At 42.1% G+C, this 18,885-nt stretch overlaps 1 protein-coding gene and 1 long non-coding RNA gene across 8 annotated transcripts in view; one reads left to right on the forward strand and one right to left on the reverse strand.

Annotated features, from left to right (window-relative positions):
* Window positions 1-18,885, reverse strand: part of adck1 (aarF domain containing kinase 1) — a 669,842-nt gene that overhangs the window by 614,446 nt on the left and 36,511 nt on the right. The gene's annotated exons all lie outside the window — the stretch shown is intronic.
* LOC132389181 (uncharacterized) overlaps window positions 4,342-18,885 on the forward strand; it is a 32,588-nt gene continuing 18,044 nt past the window's right edge. Inside the window, exons 1-2 of the long non-coding RNA XR_009510446.1 lie at window positions 4,342-4,474; window positions 14,681-14,837. This is a non-coding gene — a long non-coding RNA (uncharacterized LOC132389181). The remainder of the gene's footprint in view (window positions 4,475-14,680; window positions 14,838-18,885) is intronic.

The raw sequence follows: 18,885 nt of genomic DNA on the forward strand, positions 1-18,885 counted from the left end.
GTTTATCTTTTTAAAGATATCACAAGGCATTGATACTGAAAGTTCAAAGTTAAAGGCAAATTTATTATCAAATATTTATTTGTCACCAAATACTACTCTGACATTAATTTTCTTGCCGGCATTCATGGTAGAACAAGTAATTACAATAGATTCAATGAAATACTACACACAAACAAATTCTGACAGGCAAACAACATGCAGACGAAGACAAAATGTGCAAATACAAAAAAGAAACAAGTAATAACAATAAGAAATAAATAAATAACACTGAGAACATGAGTAGTAGAGTTGTTGAAAGGGAGCCCGTAGATTATGGAGTCAATTCAGTGCTGAGGTGAGAGAAGTTATCCACTCTGATTCAGGAGCCTGATGGTTGAAGTTTAATAATTCTTCCTGAGTCTGGTGAAGGATCCCATACCTCCTTTCTGATGATAGCAGAGAGAAGACAGCATGACCTGGATGGTGGGGGTCCTTGATAATCAAGGTGTGCATGCTTTATTAGAACAAACCGTTCAGACACTGATACTGCTGATGCACTGCACAGTTGTCCTGCTGTCCTTCACAATAGCAGTCAACACACAGAACAGACCCACGTGCCTCTTTGTGAAAGACCCTGGAACAATTCCTGTCTGTCACAGGCTGAGAAAAACAGCAGGCCTCGTTCTGTCTGCTCTTGAAGTGCACGTTGATGATTTCCCTGGCACCTTGTTATTAAATTATCATAAAACACACCTAATTAATGTGCTGCAGACTGGGCCAGTGTCTACCATACTTATGCCAGCCAGCAGCCTCACTGTACTCAAGCACATATGTTCCTCACTCAGATGCTCGATTACAATGCGTCACCATGCAAAGAAAAAATTTGCAAGTCAGCACATTAGCACAACAATATGTTTAGCATTCATTACAATAATGAACTACATAGGAATAAAATTAATTCAGTGACTGGTTTCTTGCATCATTTACAGAAACTTGCATAAATTTTAACCATCAAGTAAGGAAAACATTTATTTAAACATACTTAGGATATGGGGGAGAAACCCATGCAATTAGAGGATGAACCAAAGTTAACACCATTGTTCAGAAGGCGTATGGTGTTGCAAGTTGACAGGGTTAAGAAAGCATATAGTGCATTGGCCTTTATTAGTAAGGGGATTGAGTTCAAAGTAAATTTATTACCGGAGTACATATATGTCACCATATACAATCCTGAGATTCATTTTCTTACTAACATACTCAGTAAATCTATAATAGAATAATAATCATATTAGAATCAATGAAAGACTGCACCAACTTGGGCGTTCAACCAGTGTGCAAAAGACAACAAGCTGTACAAATACAAAAGGAAAGAAATAATTATAATAAATAGATAAGCAATAAACATGAAGAAGATGAGGTGAGGAGTCCTTGGAAGTTCAAGAGTGGCAAGGTAATGTTACAGCTCTATAATGCTCTGGTCTGTACTAGGAATATTGTGCTCAGTTCTGGTCACCTCATTATGAGAAAGATGTAGAAGCTCTGGAGAGGGTACAGAGGAGATTTACCAGGATGTTACCTGAACTAGAGGGCATGTCTTATGAGGATAGCTTGACCAAGCTAGAGCTTTTCTCTTTGGAACAAAGGAGAATGAGAAGAGATTTAATAGAAGTATAGAAGATGAGGCATAAATAGAGAAGAAAGCCAGAGACATTTTTACATAGGACAGAAAAGGCTAATACGAGGAGGTGACTTACAAAGGAGTCTTCCAAAGCCTCAGCATTATCTCCTTGCTTTTATATTCTATTTCCCTTGAAATAAATGCCAACATTGCATTTGCTTTCTTTACCACAAATTCAACCTGTGAATTAACCTTCTGGGAGTCTTGCATGAGGACTCCCAAGTCCCTCTGCACCTCTAATGTTTGAACCTTCTCCCCATTTAGATAATAGCCTGCACTAATGTGTCTTTTACCAAAATGCATTATCATACATTTCCCAACACTGTATTCCATCTGCCACATTTTGCCCATTCTTCTAATTAGTCAATCACATTGCTTCTTCAGCACTACCTACCCCTCCAACTATCTTCGTATCATTCGCAAACTTTGCTACAAAGCCATCAAATCCATTATCCAAATCATGACAAACAACGTGAAAAGTAGCAGTCCCAATATTGACCCCTGAAGAACACCACCTGTCACCGGCAGCCAACCAGAAAAGGTCCCCTTTATTCCCACTCACTTCCTCCTGCCTGTCAGCCATTTCCGCTATCTATGCCAGTATCTTTCCTGTAACACCTTTGGATTTTATCTTGTTAAGCAACCTCATGTGTGGTACCTAATTAAACGCCTTCAGAAAATCCAAGTATACGACATTCACTGCTTCTCCTTTGTCCACCCTCCTTGTTTCTTCTTCAAAGAACTCTTAACAGATTTGTCAGGCAAGATTTCCCTTGACACAAACCATGCTGACTTTTACTTATTTTATCATTAGTCTTTTAAGTACTTCATCCTTAATAATAGACTCCAACACTTTCCCAACCACTGAGGTGAGGCTAACTGGCCTATAATTTCTTTTCTTTGGCTTTCCTCCCTTTTTAGAGTGGAGTAACATTTACAATCTTCCAGCCCTCCAGGACAATACCAGAATCAGGTGATTCTTGAAAGATCGTGACCAATGCATTCGTTACTTCTTCAGCAACCTCTCACAGAACTCTGGGATGTAGTCCATTTGGTCCAGTTGAATTATCCACCTTAAGACCTTTGAGTTTGCCTAGCACTTTTTCCTTTCTAATAGCAACAGCACTCATTCCTGCTCCCTGACACTCACAAACCTCTGGCACACAACTAGTGCCTTCCACAGTGAAGACAGATGCAAAGTACCCGCTGCCATTTCGTTGTTCCCCATTACTACCTCACCAGCATCATATTCCAGTGGTCCAATATCAACTCTCACCTCTCTTTTACTCTTTTATACAAGTGAAAAAACTTTTGGTATCCTGCTTTATACTATTGACTGGCCTGCCCTGATATTACATCTTTTACCTTTTTTTTAATGCCTTTTGCTGGAATTTAAAAGCTTCCCAATCACCCAACTTCCCACTCACTTTTGCTACCTTATATGCCTTTTCCTTGGCTTTTATGGAATCCTTAACTTCCCTTGTCAGCTGCAGTTGCCTACCCCTGCCATTTGAGAGCAATTTCTGTGGAGCATATCTATCCTGCACCTAGTAAACTATTCCCAGAAACTTCAGCCATCTCTGCTGTCACCTCCATCAGTATCCCTCTCCAGTCCATCTGGGCAAGCTCCTGTCTTACACCACAGTAATTCCCTTTTTCAGGGTTCCTTTACATGAAGCTCCCTAAGAAGATCTGGGTTATTACACAACACCCAGTCTAAGACAGCCTTCCCCTGAGTAGGCTCAAGCACAAGCTTCTCTAAAATGTAGTCTTGTGGGCATTCAACAAACTCCCTCTCTTGCGATCCAACACCAACCAAGGTGATTGGAGAGTGATGCATGGAACACACAACCAAGGTAGTGGTAGAGGTAGATACATTAGGGAGCTCCAGTAGGCACTTATATAGACACAGAGACGGCTATACGGGAGGGAAGGGTTAGACTGATCTTAGAATAAGTTAAAAGGTTGCCACAACATCATGGGCCGAAAGGGCCTGTACTGTGCTGTAACCTTCTGTGAATATGAAAACTCCACATAGACAGCAGCATAGATCAGAATGAAAAGGGGTCATTGGACCCGTGAAGCAGCAGCTCTAGTAGCTGCAACGCAGTGCCAACCTTCTTTCTCCATTGGATGGGGGGAGGGGAAAAAAGGGAAAATAATCTGCTGACTGACCATCAACTTTTGACACTGACTCTCCCCCACCACAGATAATGAAAAATAAACAGAACCTCCCTAACAAAAGCAGACATTTCTTACCCACAAATATTCACCAAAGATAGTGGTTTCTGAACACAACTGGGAACATGTTCTCAATTTGACACTCTAAATATATGCTTACACGTATTTCGGGTCACAATGTCCATTCACACAGCTTGAGAATTACTCCCTCAAGCTGAGAGTCTCAAACTTCAAGAGTTCCTCATCACTGTGATCCAGATTATTCAGACACTGCCATGAGTACATGGAGGACAAAGTTCAAAGTAAGTTTATCAAAGTATATATATGACACTTGAGATTTGTTTTCTTGTGTTCATTCACAGTAAGTACAAGAAAAAGCTATAGATTTAATGAAAGATAACACCAAACAGGATGGACAAACAACCAGTATGCAAAAGAAAACAAACTGTGCAAATACAAAAAGAGAGAAAAAAATATTTTTATTATTTCTTTACACAGAGAGTGGTGAGTGCATGGAATGGGCTGCCAGCGACGGTGGTGAAGGCGAATACGATAGAGTCTTTTAAGAGACTCCTGGACAGGTACATGGAGCTTAGAAAAATAGAAGGCTATGGGTAACCCTCAGTAATTTCTCAGGTAAGGACATGTTTGGCACAGCTTTGTGGGCCAAAGGGCCCGTATTGTGCTGTACGTTTTCTATGTTTCTAAATAATAAATAAATAATAAGCATCAAGAACATGAGATAAAGTGTCTGTGAAAGTGTGTCCACAGGTGTGGGAACAGTTCAATGATGGGGTAAGTGAAGCTGGGTGAAAGTTATCACCTTTGGTTCAAACCCTGATGGTTGAGGGGTAATAACTGTTCCTGAAGCTGATGGTGTGGGTCCTGTGGTTCTTGTCCCTTTTTCCTGACAGCATGCCCTGGATGATATGGGTCTTTGATGGTGGATGCTGCTTTCCTGCAACACTGCTCCATGTAGATGTGCTCAAAGATGGGGAGGGCTTTACCCACGATGGACTGGGCCATATCCAGAACTATTTGTGGGCTTTTCCGTTCAAGGACATTGGTGTTCCTATACCAGGCCATGATGCAAACAGTCAATATACTCTCCACCACACATCTATAGAAGTTTGTCAAAGTTCTAAACATGCCAAATCTTCACAAACTTCTGAGAAAGTAGAGGCACTGCTGTACTTTCTTTGTCATGGCACTTACATGCTGGACCCAGGACAGATCCTCTGAAATAACACCGAGGAATTTAAAAGTTGCTGAACCTCACCACCACTGATCCTCCGATGACTAATCATAGACCTTCGGTTTCTTCCTCCTGAAGTCAATAAATAGCTCTTTAGTCTTGCTGACATTGAGTGAGATGGCCCCATTCAGCCAGATTTTCAATCTTCCTCCTATATGCTGATTCATCATCACTTTTGGTTTTGATTTGGCCAACAGCAGTGGAGTTATCAGCAAACTTAAGTATGTCATTGCATATCCCTCTACTTCCACCCCCCCCCCCCCCACCATTTCAGATTCCTGCAAATTCCTAATATTTACCATGACCACCTGTAAAGTGAGATGGAGCACAAGTTCAGGGACTTCATTTATTTCAATAGGTCTTTCACGCCCAAGTTGGTGTGGTCTTCCATTGATTCTATTATGGAATTATTGACTATGCTTGCAAGAAAATGAATCCCAGTGTTGTTATATTGACATATATGTTGCAGTTCCCTTTTGCACCTTGAACTACATCAGGCACCATTTATGCTGGGGTTTTTTTAAACAAGGCTGAGTTGCTAGCTTGACGCTCAACCCAGCATGGATGGAAAGCGTGCAAGAATGCCAGCCAGATTCGAACGTGAGACCATTCACCTCAAAGACCGGTGCTGATGCCACTATACCACCACCTGGCTAAACATATCTGTACTTCAATAATAAAGTTACTTTGAACTTAGACTCCAAGAAAGATAACGTCAGGTAATTTACAATCTTTGAATTAATCAAATTTAAAGTTATTTGTTAAAGTTTTCAAAGCATTGTTGTGATGAAGTATTTTATTACTTTTAAATTGCACTATTAAATATAAACCATTAAAAATTAGCAATAAAACTGATCCTCCCCAAGGCCCTACCATTCACAGAGTATCCCTATATTATCTTATCTCACCAAGACATGTAGGAGAACATAGCTAAACATAGGTCATCTTATTTTAGATCTGACATCACCAAGGCCAATCGCTGGTTGCTGCTCCCTGCTTGTGATGTCAATACCTTTGTTTCCTCTTAACACCACAAGATTTTTTTGGCCATTGGCAAGCTTGGAGTGAAGAGATTGCTTGCAAACACAGGAATCTGGCAACCAAACTCAGTACCTGGTAAAGCAAGTTGGTGCTGAAATCAATGAACATGCAACCGTAAGACATAGGAGCAGAATTAGGCCATTCGGTCCATTGAGTCCATGTCACCATTCTATTTATAAACTACCTACCGTGCTATTCTACGCCCTCACTTTGGTAAGTCTGATCACTTCTGATCACTACTCCCTGAGTATAGGCAGAGACTGAAGACTGCAGCACCAGTAGTGAGGACCAAGAAGGTATGGAAAAGGAAAGCACAGGAGCAACTACAGGACTGCTTTGAATCAGTGGACTAGTCTGTATTCAGGATTCATCTTCGAATCTGGATGAGTATGCTGCAGTTGTTTTTGACTTCATTAAAACCTGTGTGGATGAGTGTTTGCCCACAAAGACTTGCTGCGCATTCCCAAACCAAAAGCTGTGGATGAACCAGGAGGTATGTCATCTGCTGGAGGCTAGATCTGTGGCATTCAAGTCTGGTGATCCAGGCCTGTACCAGAGAACCAGGTATGATTTGCGGAGGGCTATTTCAAAGGTGAAGAGACAATTTCAAATGAGGTTGGAGGCAACATCAGATGCACGGCAACTCTGGCAGAGTCTGCAAGACATTTATCCTACTAAGTGAAACCCAATAGCATGAATGGTAGCAACCCTTCACTACCAGATGAACTCAACACCTTCAATGCACGCTTTGAAAGGAAGAACACAACTACAGCTGTGAGGATCTCTGCTGCACCTGATGACCCTGTGATCCCTGTCTCAGAGGCCGATGTTAGACTGTCTTCAAAGAGAGTGAACTCTCACAAGGCAGAAGGTCTCGATGGAGTACCTGGTAAGGCTCTGAAAACCTGTGCCAACCAACTGGCGGGAGTATGTAAGGACACTTTCAACCTCTTACTACTACAGGCAGAAGTTCCCACTTGCTTCAAAAAGGCAACAATAATACCAGTGCCTAAGAAGAATAATGTGGGCTACCTTAATGACTATCGCCCGGCAGCTCTCACATCGACAGTGATGAAATGCTTTGAGAGGTTGGTCATGACTAGACTGAACTCCTGCCTCAGCAAGGACCTGGACCCATTACAATTTGCCTATCACCACAATAGGTCAACGGCAGACACAATCTCCATGGCTCTCCACACGGCTTTAGACCGCCTGGACAACACAAACACCTACGGCAGGATGTTGTTCATCAACTATAGCTCAGCATTTAATACCAGCATTCCCACAATCCTGATTGAGAAGTTGCAGAACCTGGGCCTCTGTACCTCCCTCTGCAACTGGATCCTTGACTTCCTAACCAGAAGACCACAATCTGTGCGGATTAGTGATAACATAGCCTCCTCACTGATGATCAACACTGGCGCACCTCAGGGGTGTGTGCTTAGCCCACTACTCTACTCTCTCTATGCACATGACTATATAGCCAGGCATAGCTCAAATACCATCTATAAATTTGCTGACAAAACAACCATTGGTGGTAGGATCTCAGCTGGTGACGAGAGGGCATACAGGAAGGAGATATGCCAACCAGTGGACTGGTGCCACAACAACAACCTGGCACTCAATGTCAGTAAGTCGAAAGAGCCGATTGTGGTCTTCAGGAAGGGGAAGACAAAGGAATACATACCAATCCTCATAGAGGGATCAGAAGTGGAGAGAGTGAGCAGTTTCAAGTTCCTGGGTGTCAAGATCTCTGAGGATCTAACCTGGTCCCAATGTAGTTATAAAGAAGGCAAGACAGCAGCTATACTTTATCAGGAGTTTGAGGAGATTTGGCATGTCAACAAATGCACTCAAAAACCTCTATAGCTGTACCGGGGACAGTATTCTGACAGGCTGCGTCACTGTCTGGTATGGAGGGGCTACTGCACAGGATCGAAAGAAGCTGCAGAAGGTTGTAAATCTAGTCAGCTCCATCAGGGAGCGGTGTCTCAGAATGGCAGCTTCTATTATTAAGGACCTCCAGCACCCAGGGCATGCCCTTTTCTCACGTCAGGTAGGAGGTATGAAGCCTGAAGCCACACACTCAGTGATTCAGGAACAGCTTCTTCCCCTCTGCAATTCGATTCCTAAATGGACTTTGAATCTTTGGACACTACCTCACTTTTTTTTGAACATACAGTATTTCTGTTTTTGCACATATTTTTAATCTATTCAATATACATATCCCATAATTGATTTACTTAATTATTATTATTATTTATTTTATGTGTTTTTTTCTCTCTGCTACATTATGTATAGCACTGAACTGCTGCTGCTGCTAAGTTAACAAATTTTACATGACATGCAGGTGATAATAAACCCAATTCTGATTCATTTATTATCCTCCCTCAATTCTATTCTGCTGCCTTCTCCCCAAAAACACTGATGCTGCCACTCACCATGAACCTATCAGCCTCTGCTTTAAGTATACCCCATGACCTGACTTCCACAATGAATTCCACAGATTTACCACCCTCTGGCTAAAGAAATTCTTCCTCATCTCTGTTCTAAAGAGACATCCAATTTTGAGGCTGTTACCTCTGGCCCTATAGGAAACATCCTCTCCATGTCCTCCCTTTCTACGTCTTTCAAAATTCGATATAAGTAGAGGTTGGTAAGTTCTTGATTAGTCAGGGTGTCAAAAGTTACAGGGAGAAGGCAGAAGAACACTTGAGAGGTATGATAACTCAGCCTTAATGGAATAGTGGAGCAGACTCAATGGGCCAAATGGACTAATTCTGATCCTATGTCTTATGGTCTAAAATGCATGGAATCCAAGGTGGCAAATCATTCCAGCTGATTTGGAGAGTGGGAACTAGACTGGCTTATCACTGTAAACAAAGTACCCTTTGTTTGGTTATTCCATTATTTCAACAACTTCATGATTTCAGTTAACTAACTATCAAAAGGAATGCTTTCCAAAATGTTCAGCATTTGTACAGCGGAAGTTCTGATGTACCACCTATAGATCTGATCCTACAGCCTATACTTCCACTGTTACCATAACATAAATTGTGTCTCTATGACCAAAAACAAATGTTGTTACTTTAAAGATGAGCTTTATTTGTCACATGTACATCAAATCATACAGTGAAATGCGTCATTTGTGCCAAATCAAATCAGTGAGAACTGTGCTGTGTATACAAAAGTGTCGCTACACTTCTAGCGCCATTGTAGCCAGTCCACATCTCACCGTACGCTTGGGAATATGGGAGGAAACCAGATCACCCAGAGGAAACCCAAGCAGTAACTGGGAGAATGTACAAACTCCTTATAGTCAGCAGCAAGGATTGAAGCCCCACCTTGCAGCTGATGCTATAAGACGATGCACTAACCACTACACTACCATACCACCGGCTTATTTTCTAAACATCAACTCAACATTAAAAATTACACAGGTTAATAATGATTAATAACAGCTGATTCATGTGTCATAGAGCTTATATTGTTAGAAAACTGTGAATATCACAATTCTCCATAACAAAGAAATAAGATATCTTCTGTCAACGGTAGTAGCTACAAGTTCATGGTGAGAACCACTTAAGAGATTTGGCTTGGAAACTGACAAGGCAATCTCTTACATGGCAAGCAAGTGCATTGGGGGACACAAGGAACAGTTGATGGTGTAATCTACAGCAAAAAAACTAACTGTAAGATGGCAGGTATTGACAAGGAAAGAGGGAAAAGGGCAGAGGGCACTGGTAGGGGAAGGGAGGATGAAGGCAGGTGCCACCTTTTGTGTCCAATCACCTCTTTTTGTCAACCCTGGTCCCTTCACCTTACTATCTCTTCTCAAGTTCAATGGGATGAAGCTTCTTTCCCTTTGCCATCAGATTTCTGAATGGACAATGACCCCATGAACACTTCCTCTGTATTTTCCCTCTTTTTCCTCTATCTATTTAATTTATTTTGATATATTGTGTAATTATTGTATTGTATAATACTAAACAACTGATGGCATAGTGGCATCAGCACTGGACTTTGGGGCGAGAGGTCCCAAGTTCAAATCCAGCCGGCTCCCTTGCATGCTCTCTATCTGTGCCTGGGTTGAGTGTCAAGCTGGCAACTCAACCGCATAAGCTAACACTCCATCTCTGGAGAGGGAAGGGCTCCGCCAGGTTTCAGACGCCCAAGACACGCCGTATGATGAGCAATCACCAAAAAGATTGGTGCAAAAAGCTTGTCATGATGGTGTCCCGACGACTCCAACAGCAAAACAAGGCCCTTACCTTACACACACACACACGCACACACACACACACACTATTATGTACAGGTTTCCCCCACTTTCCGAAGGTAGGCGTTCCTATGAAACCATTTGTAAGCCAAAATGTCGTAAAGTGAATTTATATGGGGAAAATTTTTGAGCGTTCCCAGACCCAAAAATAACCTACCAAATCATACCAAATAGCACATAAAACCTAAAATAACACAAACATATCATAAAAGCAGGAATGATATGATAAATATGCAGCCTATATAAAGCAGAAATATTGTATGTATGGTGTAGTTTCACTTATCAGAAGCGGGAAGACAGTGAGCCAAAATTGATTTGGAGAGAAAAAAAAATCGGCATGTACATGCATGCGCGCACAACTGCCCACACAAGGCTTCACAGTCATGGTAGACTCTCTCGGGGTAAACACACGTATAAAGCGGGGGTCTTTTTATCGTAAAAGCGAAAATCCTCTTTGGTTAGCAAAAAAAGGTACTAATGTAGGTCTTTCGTAACAGCGAGCTGTCGTAAAGTGAATGTTCGAAAAACGGGGGCCACCTGTATTGCAATGTACTGCTGTCTGAAAACAAGAATTTTTACAACATATGCTAGTGATATTAAACTTGTTTCTGAATCTGAGCCCCGAAGTTCACACCTTGCTGCAAGCCATCCATTTCTCACTCCACGTCTTTTCTCCTGTTCCCCGGAGCACTTCGCTAAAACTTGAAATGTCTAATTTCCTGCAGGAACACCTGCCCAGATGTTCTGAAAATGCCTCACTATATTGCTTCATGTTGCAACTATCTCCAGCTGCTTCACTTGTGGATTCTTGTAATGCCCAGCTACCATCCTGAAATTTGTGTGAACCCCCATTCTGTTCCAACAGACTCATCCTCAACTACGTATGGTTGATAATTGTACTGCCCAGCTACCATCCTGAAATCCATGTGAACTCCCATTCTGTTCCAACAGATTACAGACTCATCCTCAACTACGTATGGTTGATAATTGCTGATATTTTTAAAGCTCTGAAAGTGCAATTCAAAAGAAGCTACTGACACCAAATGCTTATAATCTCACCCTGGCCTTTTCTTTGATTGATTATTTTCAAACCCTTGTCATGACCTCCATCGACATTTCAGTAATAGACATATCCTTCCCTATGCATGATGATTACTTTATTTCCAACCCCCACCACCCCCCCCCAACTTCTGCAGTTAAGTAGGCACATATCCAGCCCTTGCTGACAAACACCTAAAGGGCCAATACAACAAACTACTGACTTTCAAAGAATTCTCTGCAGCAGGGAAGATACATTATACAGACATTAGAGCACACATCAGCAGAGAACAGTACTGTCCTGTCAATATTAACACCTCACACTGAGAACATGGAGCACTATAGAACAGTACAGGCCTTTCAGCCCATGATGTTGTGCCATCTCGTAGATCAATCTAACCCTTCCCTCCCATGTAGCTCTCCATTTTTCTATCATGTCTATGAAATTTCTCTAATTTATCTAACCCTACCATCATATTCCACACATCCACCACTCTGTGAAAACCTTACCTCTATCAACCCCCCCCAATACTTTCCTCCAATAAAATTATACCCTCTTTGTGTTAGCCATTTCCACCCTAGGAAATAGATGGTGACTGTCCATGCTTTCTATGCCTCTTATCATCCTATACACCTCAATCATATCATCCCTCATCCTCCATCACTCCAAAGAGAAAAGCCCGAGGTTCATTCGTGCTTTCCTCATAAAACATGTTCTCTAATCCAGGCAGTGTCCTGGTCAATCTCCTCTGTGCCTTCTTGAAAGCTTCCTCATCTGTCCTATAATGAGCTGACCAGAACTGAACACAATATGCCAAGTGTGGTCTAAAAGTTTTAAAGAGCTACAACATTACCTCACAGCTCTTGTGATCAATCCCTCGACCAACAAAGGCCAACACACCCTCTTGACAACCCCACCAATATTCTTTGTTAACATATAGACCCACGCCTTGTCCCCTTCTCCAGTGAGTTTTCACATTGACCTTTGCTTCTCCAATTGCTGTATCTTTTAGACTCCTTCCATCAACCTTTGCACACATTGACCCAATTTGTGGCTTCCAAGAAGGCTTTGCATTTGCCGAATTAGCTCGACTTTTAGCTCAGCCTACACGTTCCTGCTCAGATGGACTACCATAAAATTTCATCTGCAATGATGACTGCTCTCCCTCTCACTGGAAGAGCCACGTATCCTCTCAGGCACACAGTTACTCAGGACTCAGATCACAGCAACACACTCCTAGACAATAATTACAATTGGCAACTGGACTTTGTCTCAGCTCAGTAGGTTACCTCCTCTGTAAGCCCAAACCAAATTTCTAGGACACAAAATGCAGCACAGGTACTCCCAACACACATCCCAGTCTATGACAGTCAATGCAATATCCATGCCGGTTACTGCATTCTCAAAGTGTTGCAGGAAAGCAGCATCTATCATCAGGGACACCCAACACCTAGGTATTGCTCTCTCATCGCTGCTGCCATCAGGAAGACAGGAACCTCAGCACCAACACCACCAGATTCAGGAACAGTTACTACCCCTCAACCATCAGGCTCTTGAACCAAAGGGGGTAATTTTACTCTGTTTCAATTGCCACATCACTGAAATGTTCCCACTACCCAAAGACTCACTTTCAAGGACTCCCATCTGCAGATCTTGATAATTTTATTTATTATTATTATTATTTCTTCTTCCTTTTTGTATTTGCAGAGTTTGTTGTGTTTTGCACACCAATTGTCTGCCCTGTTGGTGCGGTCTTTCATTGATTCTAATATGGCTATTAGATTTATTGAGTATGTCCGCAAGAAAATGAATCTTAGTATACCTACACTGATAATAAATTTACTTTGAACTTTTTGAATGCTCTTAGATACCTTGTCTCTATCATCTTCTTATATCAAACTCCATTTAATATTTTCAATTCCACATTTTTACTTGCTTCTAAGAACAGTATAAATGAAGCTATTCCATTTCATCGAAAACAAGAGAAAATGCTACCAAAGCTCAATGGGTCAGACAACAGCTAAAACAGAGAAATAGTTAAATAGTCTGAAATCTTTCAACAACACAGAGGCAGAGAGAAACAAGCCAGCCTGGGGAAATAGGGGAGGGTGATGGGTGAACAAAGTGGCACTCATCTTGCCTACCTACATTCTTCAGGACTTGCTTCCTTTCCCCCATCCTCATGTAATTTGCCCTCCCCATAGGTAAGTGAAGCATCGAGTAAGGGTAATGAAACTAGCTGGGTACCATAATACCACCTTTTGCACCCACAACCGAGAGACTTCATCCATCATTAAGGATGCTCACTTTCCAGGACATGTCCTCTTTTCATTACTACCATCAGGACAGAGAGGAAGTACAAGGGCCTGAAGAAGCACACTCAACATTTAAGCAACAGCTTTTTCACCTCTACCGTCAGATTTCTGAACAATCTATGAACACTACTTCACAAACAAGAGAAAATCTGCAGACGCTAGAAATCCAAGCAACATACACAAAATGCTGGAGGAACTCAACAGGCCAGACAGCTTGTATAGGGGAAGAAACAGCAGAAGTTTCGGGCTGAAAACCTTCGACAGGATTAGAGAAATAAAAGCTGAGGAATAGATTTGAAAGGTGGGGAGAGGGCAATAGGTGAAACTTGGAAGGGGTGGGATGTAGCAAAGAACTGGAAAGTTGATTGATGAAAGAGACAGAAGGCCATGGAAGAAAGAAAAAGGGGGGGTGGGTGGGTAGGAGCACCAAGGAAGGCGATGGTTGGGCAAGGAGATAACATGAGAGAGGGAAAAGGGATAGGAAATGGTGAAGGGTGGGAGTGGTCCTATTCAAGGGGCAAGTAAGAGGAGGAACACTACTTTAATACTTTGCTTTCATTTTCAATTTATATATATATATATATATATATATATATATATATATTCCTGTGTACTTACTTACTTAAACCCACACTAGGGGATAGGCCACCGACAGCAGCTTACCTTGAGGACTTTGGAGCTTCTGTTGCCGTTTCTGTAGCACTGGGTTTTTATGGGATGCAGTTGCTAGTCCCATGCTCAACCCTCCTCCTCTCACAGCCAGGCTTGGGATCATCCATGGCAGTGTTATATTACTATTGTAATTTACACTAATTTTTATGCATTGCACTGCTCTGCTACAATAAAACAACAAATCTGACAACATGTCAGCAATAATAAACCTAATTCTGATTTGCTGCTTTTTTCCACTCAGCTGAACCACTGGCTTACCACTGAATCCACCGACTGCCCTACGGCAAAAACAATGGTCAAGCTGCCATAATCTTCAGACACAGAAAATACGTTGTTAAGACCCGAGGGCTCCTCAATACACAGGATGGACCAGACTACTGATTCAGAGAAGGCAAAAGGTGGGGTCTATATTCTATGATAAACTCTTTGTGGTTTTCCGATGTAGCAGTCTTCCCACAACCTGGAATGTCTAATGATTAAGTGCCGTCTGTTCTACTTACCAGGAGGGTTGTCCTCCGTGATCCTGATTACTGTTTATATACCACCAAAGGCCAATGTTAATCAGGTACTCGAGGTACTGAGTGCCACCATCACCAAACAAGAAATAACTGACACCGACACCTTTCAAATCATTGACATGAGTTCAATTAGGCTTGTTTGAAGAAATCTCTACCTAATTATAATCAACATATAACCTGCTGCAGGCTCCAGGACAGCTTCTTCCACCAGGCCATCAGACTGATGACCTCACGCTGACTTGAGTGTACTCTATATTACACTGACTGTTCTATTTATTATAAGTTACTATGATTGCACATTTAGATGGAGACGTAACATGAAGATTTTTACTCCTCATGTATGTGAAGGATGTCAATTCAATACAGATGTCGGGTGGAGAGTTTACTGACTGGTTGCATCACAGCCTGGTATGGAAACACCAATGCCCTGGAATGGAAAAGCCTACAAAAAGTAGTGGATATGGCCCAGTGCATCACAGATAAAGCCCTCTCCAACATGCAGCACATCTACACTAAGTGTTGTCACAGGAAAGCAGCATCTATCATCAAGGACCCCCACCATCCAGGCCATGCTCTCTTTTTGCTGCTGCCATCAGGAAGGTGGTACAGGAGCCTTCCAACCCACAACAACAGGTTCAGGAAGACTTATTATCCCTTAACCATCAGGCTCTCGAACCAGAGTGGATAACTTCATGCAACTTCACTCGCCCCATCACTGAATTGTTCCCACAACCTATGGACTCACTTTCAAGAATTCTACAACTCATTTTCTCCATATTTCTTGTTTGTTTATTTATTTACTTATTGCTTATTTATTTACTTTTTATTATTATTATTTGGGGTGTTTTTCTCTTTTTGTATTTGCATAGCTTGCTGTCTTTTGCACATTGATGGTGAAATGATAACTCATTTCTGGTTAACTCATTATCGGAAGGTTGTGGAAGCCTTAGAGAAGATGCAGAGGAGATTTATCAGGATCATGCCTGGATTGGAGAGCATGCCTTATAAGGATGGGTTGAATGAGCTAGGTCTTTTCTCTTCAGAGTTGTTGTGTGCATACATATACTGATGCTTCTGGACACATCATCATTAATGTTCTTGGAATCATCGGGTGTTTTGGGTCTTTCAACATTATACACCCTCCTCCAGGTGACCCAGCCAGGGCTGATCAGACCCCAGCTTGTGTCCAGATGACTGGCTACACATGACTCCATGACTCCCCCCTGGAAAGCCATGGTGAAAGAGGATGAGAGGTGACTTGACAGAGGGGGTGTTGGTATAGTCAGATAAATTAGGGACATTTAAGAAATTCTTATATAAAAATATGGGTAATAGAGCTATTCTGGAGAGGAAGGTTAGATTAATCCCAGAAAAGGTTAAAAGGTTGGCACAATATGGTGGGCCCAACAGCCAGGGCCATGCTGTATGTTCAATAAACTGCAGTAATTTTGGAAGCTCCTGATTGTTCCTTTCCCCATGCAATTTTCAAATGTATATTATGTTTATAGATGTTTAAAATAATTATTTCTGTAATGAAAGTGGAGAAGAAAGAAAACAATCCAAAATGAGTCAGAAGTGGTTTGATGAGTCCCTATGATGTCAAACAGTTCACATAACACTTTACAGTGCCAGCAATTGGAAGATTGCAGTTCAATCCCTCCACCCTCTGTAAGGAGTTTGCACATTCTCCCCATGACCAGGGTTTCATCCGGGTTCTCTGATTTCCTCCCACATTCCAAACATTGTACAGGTTCAGGTTACAGACAGACAGACATACTTTATTGATCCCGAGGGAAATTGGGTTTCATTACAGCCGCACCAACCAAGAATAGTAAAGAAATATAGCAATATAAAACCATAAATAATTAAATAATAATAAGTTAATCATGCCCAGTGGAAATAAGTCCAGGACCAGCCTATTGGCTCAGGGTGTCTGACACTCCGAGGGAGGAGTTGTAAAGTTTGATGGCCACAGGTAGGAATGACTTCCTATGAGGCTCAGTGTTACATCTCGGTGGAATGAGTCTCTGACTGAATGTACTCCTGTGCCTAACCAGTACATTATGGCGTAGATGGGAATCATTGTCCAAGATGGCATGCAACTTGGACAGCATCCTCTTTTCAAACACCACCGTCAGAGAGTCCAGTTCAACCCCCACAACATCTCTGGCCTTACGAATGAATTTGTTGATTCTGTTGGTGTCTGCTACCCTCAGCCTGCTGCCCCAGCACACAACAGCAAATATGATAGCACTGGCCACCACAGCCTCGTAGAACATCCTCAGCATCGTCCGGCAGATGTTAAAGGACCTCAGTCTCCTCGGGGAATAGAGACGGCTCTGACCCTTCCTGTAGATAGCCTCAGTGTTCTTTGACCAGTTCAGTTTATTGTCAATTCGTATCCCCAGGTATTTGTAATCCTCCACCATGTCCACTCTGACCCCTTGGATGGAAACGGGGTCACTGGTGTCTTAGCCCTCCTCAGGTCCACCACCAGCTTCTTAGTCTTTTTCACATTAAGGTTAGTAATTTATGGGCATTCTATGTTGACACTGGAAGCATGGCAACACTTGCGGGCTGCCCTCAGCACATCTTCAGGTTGTATTGGTCATTGACACAAAACACTGCATTTCACTGTTTTTTTTCAATGTTTCAACATACAAACGACAAATAAAGCTAATCTTTCTTCTTTAAACACTCTCAATTTCTAACCAACCTGCAGCGCCATCATCAGGCTATTGGAGAAAGTACAGTCTCTCAGATCATGACCAGATACAAGCTCTCACTTTATAAGCAAGCATTCACTGAAGGAATTTTTACTCCAACAAAAGCTTTTATTTAACTTTAGTTCTCAGTTAACCAGAGGTTAACTCACTGAAGCAATGACTAGCAAAAACGTTTGGAGAAAACAGGGTGGCAAAGAACTGTAACTTTCAACTGGAGGCAAAAGAGACCGTAGAAGGCAGAATCTGAAACAACACACAAAACACTGGAGGAACTCAACAGGTCAGGCAGCAGGAAATGAACAGTCAGCGATATGAGTTGAGCTCCTTCATCTGGACTAGTTTCTCTGAATCGCTCCAGATCTTGTAACATTTAACTTACTTTAATTGCAATTAAAATAATTATTTCTGTAATGAAAATGGAGAAGAAAGAAAACAATCCAAATGGGAAGGACTCTGTGAAATGAACAAGCTACGTACAACTCTTGAGCACCCTTCTACAGTTACTATGAAAAGATTGACTTGTAAGTTTCAGCATGTCAAAAGAAGCATGGTCTGCTTCTGATTTATTGTATGCTTAACAGAAAGTTCCTTAAGGTTGTTATAGCCGGATGTGGCAGTGGAGTCAAGCTCCCACTACCTATTAAATGCTCCCAATGGCATGCATCTCAAGTAGTCTCTGACAACAAAGTCCAGTTCCTGGCCTTCACGTGTGGCTTGGCTACTAAACCGGGCAGAACAGGAGAAGGGGTAAAGGAGGGTTACTGGCACTTTAAAACCAGTCACTTTGGGCAGATGGAGCTCATCAACCATGGTTGGTAGCTCATCTAGGAGAAGGAAAACTCTGATCTAAACCTTCCGCTGCCTTGTAGCTATACCCACTCATGGGGAAGGCTTTGGGAGTAAACCACGAGGGAAAAATCCAGAGCTGGAGTCCCTAAGGCTGTCCTACATTGAATTCAACACTGACTGGCAACTCGTGCGATGCTGCTGGTACCAAACTGTATCAGTCTCTGCCGTTCCTTTGGGTTCATCAGATGCGTGGAAAGAAGGAGCTTGCTACATCAGCAACAGCTTGCTCTCCATATCATACTGCCCAGGTTTGTGTACCTAGACAGCTCAGACCATGGTCAACCCTGACCGAGGCCTCACTCACTGACTAGAATACTTCTGTTTCCCTCGTTTCCTTACCATTCATGGGAACT

The sequence above is a fragment of the Hypanus sabinus genome, chromosome 2 (assembly GCF_030144855.1).
Source record: "Hypanus sabinus isolate sHypSab1 chromosome 2, sHypSab1.hap1, whole genome shotgun sequence".
NCBI lineage: Eukaryota > Metazoa > Chordata > Chondrichthyes > Myliobatiformes > Dasyatidae > Hypanus > Hypanus sabinus.